The sequence below is a fragment of the Lactuca saligna genome, chromosome 4 (genome assembly GCF_052625555.1).
Source record: "Lactuca saligna cultivar CGN05327 chromosome 4, ASM5262555v1, whole genome shotgun sequence".
NCBI lineage: Eukaryota > Viridiplantae > Streptophyta > Magnoliopsida > Asterales > Asteraceae > Lactuca > Lactuca saligna.
In genome coordinates this window covers 152191667-152198918 of record NC_136420.1, presented here as the reverse complement: position 1 = coordinate 152198918, position 7252 = coordinate 152191667, and positions in this window count along the sequence as shown.

Genomic DNA, 7252 nt, shown 5'->3' with positions numbered 1-7252 from the left:
TATGTATATGCTTTTAAAATTGTATACGGTTATGAGCTTATAGCCTCAGAATGATTGGTTTGGCCTTATTTCCTGTTCCTTGTTTGGTTGTGGCTTTAGGGTAGAATCTTTTATTCGAAAGTCTATTTGATCCCTTATCTGTGTATAATTTGCATGCATAAGAGCAACCTGTTATGATGATGTAATTACTATGAGTAGTGGAACCTTTGGGATGACCAGAGATTTTATTGTGAGGTAAATACGGGGTATGGTTCAGTCATGGGAAAATTTGGAGTTTTCGGATTGAGTAGTGGAGACGGGTACAGGTATGTGTGGAAGGTAGTATTGGGCCTGTACTACTGGAGGCACAGGATCTGTGCCCATAGCCCTGATGCATCCGAAAACCCCAACGAGGGCTGGTGTGGGATTGTCTCTTATACGGAAACCCTAATCTTTGTTATTTATGGAATTTCAGTTATCATGGTGGTGACATGATTTGGAGCAGGAGGGTCAGGATCGGGATCGGGAGACACTACTGATGTCATTGATGAGAGGCTGCGAGAACTCATTGCAATCAAAGTTACGAGGGGCATCCTTGATGCAACCCCAGTCATTTTTGGGACGGTCAAGGAGGGTATTATGGAGATTATGGATGAGAGACTCATATCTTTCAGGACGGAGATGGCAGCAGGACAGATCGGGACCTGAACTCCCTCTTCCCGGGACTTCAAGGCATGTGGGGTGCCGGAATTCTTCGGGGTCAGGGACCCCATTGTTAGCCGTCACTAGAAGCAGATATTGAGAATGCCTAATGCACGAGCTCCTGCCCAGAAGTGGAAAAGGTTGGGTTTGCTTCGTGTATATTGAGAGACAGGGCCCGCGACTGGTGGTGCGAGGTTACCAGCCAGGTGGGGCCAACTGGAGTGGCCGAGATGTCATGGGCTGAGTTCGTTCAAAGGTTTGATTAGAAGTTTGCACCGCCTATTGAGGTGCAACAGCTAGTAAGGGAGTTTCATGATTTGCAGCAGACCACCGAGACTGTGGCCGAAATCACCGCCAAGTTTCGAGAGCGAGCCTTATTGATTTCGCAGTATGCTACCGATGTCGTGGCTAGTATGTATTCTTTCGTGTATTTATTGTAATGTTGAGATATTATGCTTATATTATGTTATGCGTAGGTACTTTTCTTGTGAATTCTGTACCTGCCTTGGTATTATTTGACTCGGGCGCGACTCAGTCTTTTGTATCTTTGGCTTTTAGTCAGCACATCAGTGTTAGTCGCGAGGCGCTGAGTCGGCCTCTGAGAGTTTCCATAGCTGAGGAGAAGGTGATATATGCCACGGAGGTGATCCGTGGGTGCGTACTCGAGATTTTCGGTGTTTAGTTCCCGATTGATTTGGTTCCTATTGCCATGGGGGATATCTGTGTCATTGTGGGCATGGACTGGTTGAGCAGGTTCGGTGCAGTTATCGACTGCGAGCGACAGCTAGTGACCATACGAGACCCTAGTGGGGGAGTTCTTACAGTGTACGGCGAGGGTACCCGTTCTGGATCAGCATTTTGTTCGGCCGCTAGGGTGTGGCAGTGTCTACAACAGGGCTGTACGGGTTCTGTGGCGTATGTGTCAGATACGCGGGTTGATTCCAAGAGGCCGAGGTCGGTGGAGGAGGTTCCTATAGTGCGTGAGTTCTCGGATGTCTTTCCAGAGGAGTTGCTGGGTGTGCCTCCCGTGAGGCAAGTAGAGTTCAGTATCGATTTGGTCCTGGGGGCCGCGCCTATCGCTAAGGTGCCTTATCGTCTTGCACCTCCAGAGATGCAAGAGCTATCCTCGCAGCTTCAGGAGCTGCTGGCAAAGGGTTTATTCGGCCGAGCAGCTCGCCGTGGGGAGCGCATATTCTGTTTGTCAAGAAGAAGGATGGTTCACACCGGATGTGCATTGATTACCGGGAGTTGAACAAGCTGACGGTCAAGAATCGTTACCCGTTACCGAGGATCGACGATTTGTTCGACCAGTTGCAGGGAGCATCTTGGTTCTCCAAGATTGATTTAAGGTCTGGATACCATCAGGTGAGGGTGCGAGATGAGGACGTCCAGAAGACAGCTTTTAGGATGCGTTATGGGCACTACGAGTTTGTGGTGATGCCTTTTGGACTCACTAATGCCCCGACAGTGTTCATGGATCTCATGAACCGGGTGTGCAGGACGATGTTGGATCGGTCGGTGATTGTATTCATTGATGACATTTTGGTATATTCGAGATCTAGAGAGCAGCATGAGGAGCATTTGAGGGAGATCCTCAGAGTTCTGAGGTCGGAGAGGCTTTATGCCAAATTCTCCAAGTGTGATTTCTGGTTGCGAGAGGTCCAGTTCCTAGGACATCTTGTTAACCACGAAGGGACATTGGTCGACCCGGCCAAAGTTGAAGCGGTGATGAGTTGGGAGGTGCCGAGGTCAGCCTCCGAGATCAGGAGTTTTCTAGGGTTAGCCAGTTATTATCGGAGATTTATCAGGGATTTCTCTAAGATCGCAGTGCCACTCACTCGGTTGACCCGGAAGGGTGTCGCTTTTTCATGGGGCCCCAAGCAGCAAGCCTCCTTCGAGATGCTTTGCCAAAGGTTATGCGAGGCCCCGGTGTTAGCGCTCCCGGAGGGAATGAAGGACTTTGTAGTATACTGTGATGCATCAATCTTGGGGTTGGGAGCGGTGCTGATGTAGAGACGGCATGTGATAGCATATGCATTGAGGCAGTTGAAGCCTCATGAGACGAGGTATCCCACCCATGACTTAGAGTTGGGGGCAGTGGTGTTCGCCCTCAAGATTTGGCGCCACTATTTGTATGGGGTTCGGTGTACGATATACACGGACCATAAGAGTCTGAAGTATTTAATGGATCAGCCCAACCTAAATATGCGGCAGAGGAGGTAGTTGGATGTGGTTAAGGATTACGATTGTGAGATCCTGTACCATCCGGGCAAGGCTAATGTGGTAACCGACGCCCTGAGTCGCAGGGCGGAGAGCGCCCCATTGCGAGATGTATGTTTGCGGTTGACCGTGATGACTCCGGTGTTGGACACCATTCGAGGAGCACAGGCTGAGGCAGTGAGGTCAGAAAACCAGAAGAGGGAGCGAGTTGTTGGATTGGTATCGGAGTTCGTTACTGATGGTCGAGGGCTTATGACTTTTCAGGGGCGCGTTTGGGTACCATTTGTGCGAGGAACGCGTACCATTTTGATGGAAGAGGCTCATCGGTCGAAATTCTCGATCCATCCTGGGGCCACTAAGATGTATTTGGATTTGAGGAGGGAGTATTTGTAACGCCCGTAGATCCGGGCTAGTCAATTTAGAGGCAATAGGGGTCGAAAATGACTTTTCGAAAAAAAAGATTATTTAGAATAAATAATCTTAACCAAGTTGTAGAATATTTCACAAGGTTTCCGTACATATAAAGAACGCCGAAATCCGAGTTATAACGAAGAAGTTATGGCCCGTCGAAGTTTCGCGACGGAACCGGCACGACACCGGGAAGCGTAAATAGTGAATTTACGATGGAGGACTTTTTAGCCTTAGTGATCTAAATGAAATTCATAGAATATGTTAAACTAAGAGCGTCGATAAAAAGAACGCCCAAATCTGACTTCGTATGAGGAAGTTATGATTTTTCTAAGATTCGGCTTAGTAGTGTACAGCCCGAAAGTCGAATTTTAGTTCGAGCGGTTTTTGGCTTACGCATCCTAAATGAGAGTTGAAGGTCTCATTAATAGGAACTCAACGGTAAAAAGACAGACGAAAACGGAGTCCGTATGAAGGAGTTATGAATTCTTCGCGGTCATTTAACAGTCTAAACGCCTCCTACTGTTAAATTTGAGATCGGTCGAGAATTAGCCGACGGAGTCTAAACGAAAGTTGTAGATCTTGATTTTACCTACGCGTGGATATAAAGAACGTCGAAAACGGAGCTCGTATGCGAAAGTTATGATTTTTCTAAGTTTGAAGGCTGATACGCGATAGGGGGTGACGTGGCACCACCAGAATTGGACACGTGGCACCACCAGAAGGCCACCACATGGACCAACTCGGCGAGTAGGTCCCCCCTACTCGGCGAGTCCATCAGATTCCACCCCTATAAATAGAGGTGCCGGGTTCCCTCATTTCCTCACCCCTCACCCCTCTTCTTTCTCTCTCTAAACTCTCTCTCTAAGCCTCCCTAACCCCCTAAAGCCTAGGGTAACTCCCTAGCACGAGGCGGAAGCCCCGGAGCGCCCGACGGCTCCAAGAAAAGAGCCTTTCAGCTCGGGAAACGCTGCTCCAGCGAAGCCCGGTTTTGCGAAAAACCCGCTGTAAGTGAGCTACGCCAACGCTAGTTTTAATATAGCTTCGAATTAATTATAGTAACATTACTAGGACCTGAAAATAATTATTTGGGCTATTATTATGAGTTATATCGAGTGTTATTTAACGCCTATATAATAATAATAATAGCTAGACTATTAATTAGTCACGGTTATCGTTAGACTAAACCCTAGTGGTATTGATACTAGGTTTTATCGAAGGAAATTGTTTTGAGAGTATCGAAGCGCTGTCCGAGTGCTGAGTCACCACCTAATCAGGTGAGTGCATATTCCCTTTCATCTTACACATAGATATGAAGTATTTTAATATAAATTATGTGCTATGTGTACATATTGTCTGGATACTTGCTGTCTATGCTGAGTGAAAGATTTTTATACATGTTTTAAATGATTTAAACTGTATACGTATTTTATATCTACAAAACGTTTTAGGAAAAACATGGGTAGATGAAATAGTTGTTTTGTGATAACACGATGGGAGACATCAGTGTTGTCAGTGATCTAGTCATCTAGTGGAGTATAGATGACGACTATGGACGATACTAGACGGTCCAGTGGAACGATAGCAGTTTTGTAACATGTAGATATTTTCGAACTACGTGCTCATTAGGTATTTTTGAACTGAGTGTGTTCACTACGTATCTTTGAACTGAGTGTGTTCACTAGGTATTTTGAACTAAGTGTGTTCACTAGTTACTTTTGAACTAAGTGTTTACCAGATGTTTCGGACTACGTGTTCACCAGATACATTCTATAAGCCTTGGTAACGATGGACTTCGTGTCGATTCCTTAGGATGATCCTTAGGAATAAATAAACGAGGAATAGCTGATTCTTAGGGTAGATCCTTAAGACTAAAGAAGATAATGGGGATGGGTAATTGGGTTGATTGTTTGATTGTTTAAAGATAATAATTATATTATTGTGGGTTGAAAACCCTATGTACTCACCAGGTTTCCCAACCTGACCCACTCAGTTTATTTATATCACAGGTGTTGATATGAAGTCACTTTACACTGAGAGATTTAAAGAGATGTAGATCACTAGTGTAAATAAATGTAAGTTCTGTTTATGCTTATGTTTCTGTATTAACGATGACATCCCAAACAGTTTGAAATGAATAAAATACGTTTCTTCGAAAATGTTTTAATAACGTATTTATCGTATTTTTCTGGGAACAAATTCCGCAACTTTTTTATTAAATGAAGTACTCTGAAATTTATAAAGCATAAACAAAATCGGTCTTTTCTGGCCGTAAAAATGGGGATGTCACAGTTGGTATCAGAGCATTAGTTTAAGCGAACTAGGAATATGGATTTATTTCTAGACTTAAACTTAGAATGCTAAGCAATGATTGTGAGGAGTGTGTTTAATAAAATTTAGGTAATACACCTGAATAGACACAAGCACTAGCTTATTTAGGGAAAATTCCTAACATGCTTTTATGTGCTAAATGATTTATGATATGCATTATATGATCGGATCTATGGTCTGTTGCCGACCGGATCTGGAAATTTTATGTGCTCAGGTTTCTAAACGTTTAATTACGATATTAGAACTGGCATGTAACTTTTTGGAGTAATAAGGAGGAATACGTGTCTAATTCTTCCTCTATCTATATTCTCGTCTCGATACACCAAACGCTTGCTTTGGAGAATAGAATGTCATGATAAGGACTCATAGAGAATTGAGTAAGTGGAGGAAATGAAAAGGCTTACGATAGTGAATGACACCTATCGAAAGATATCATAAGAGTGGTATCTTGCCTTTAGAATATGTCATGCTGTACGTTTAGAGGAGTACAGTACGTCCGAAGTACACCTTCGATTGGCAGTATGATGGAATGATTGGCGTAATTCATGAAGTTGACCCATCGTATGGTATTTCCACCGAGCTGAAGCAGAATTGATGATTGAAGATACGCATACAAGAAGTCCTAGGAAAAATTTTGTGATTGTTTGGACACATTTTTATGTGTTAAAAAAATTGTTTTGTGATAATAACTTGGGAAAACTGCGAGACAATACTTGGGACGAGTATGAGTAGGTGTGAAAGGTAGTAGATGCATATACTACCGGAAGCACAGGACTCACGCTTGGATCAGGGAAAGTCACAAGGTTACCAAGAAACTAGTAATTGATTTTGATTTATTCAAGTGTGTTGCTACCATTGTTTCGGTAATGACTAAGATGATTGTTGATATTCCGACCCTAGTGGTCATATTGAATTGAGTCTGACTACGATGAGTATGTTACGTGGTTCAGAGAACCAAGTTTGATGTAGCGTCCGACTTAAACCAAATGATTGAAATCAAAGCGATCAATAGAAGTATCGCGCTCGTTGTTAAAAGAAGATGGTTGCTAGAGATGCTACCTTTTTAGATGTGACTAGAACATGAAGGAAGATATAGACTGTTCTGGAATTTGACTCTAAGAGACCTGAGTCTGAGCATTGCAACATACGATGAGAGGTCATTAGAATATGACACATCGGTCCATTGTATTAATAACAGAACTTATCTTAAGTTCGTATCCAGTGAGGATCGAGATTGTGACTTGAAGGTCATAATTTGGAGTCTAACGTGAGATAGAGAGCGTATGCAAGATCGAGCACCGCCTGTAGTCAAGGAGTCTAAGAGTTAGATACACGTTCGAAGAAACCTCGAAGTTATGAATTAGGATGAATAGATAACAAATGGAGTCATCATGTGAGCCATGTTTCGTTGATGATTCCGGGATGTAATCATCCTAAGGGGGAGATAATTGTAACGCCCGTAGATCCGGGCTAGTCAATTTAGAGGCAATAGGGGTCGAAAATGACTTTTCGAAAAAAAAGATTATTTAGAATAAATAATCTTAACCAAGTTGTAGAATATGTTACAAGGTTTCCGTACATATAAAGAACGCCGAAATCCGAGTTATAACGA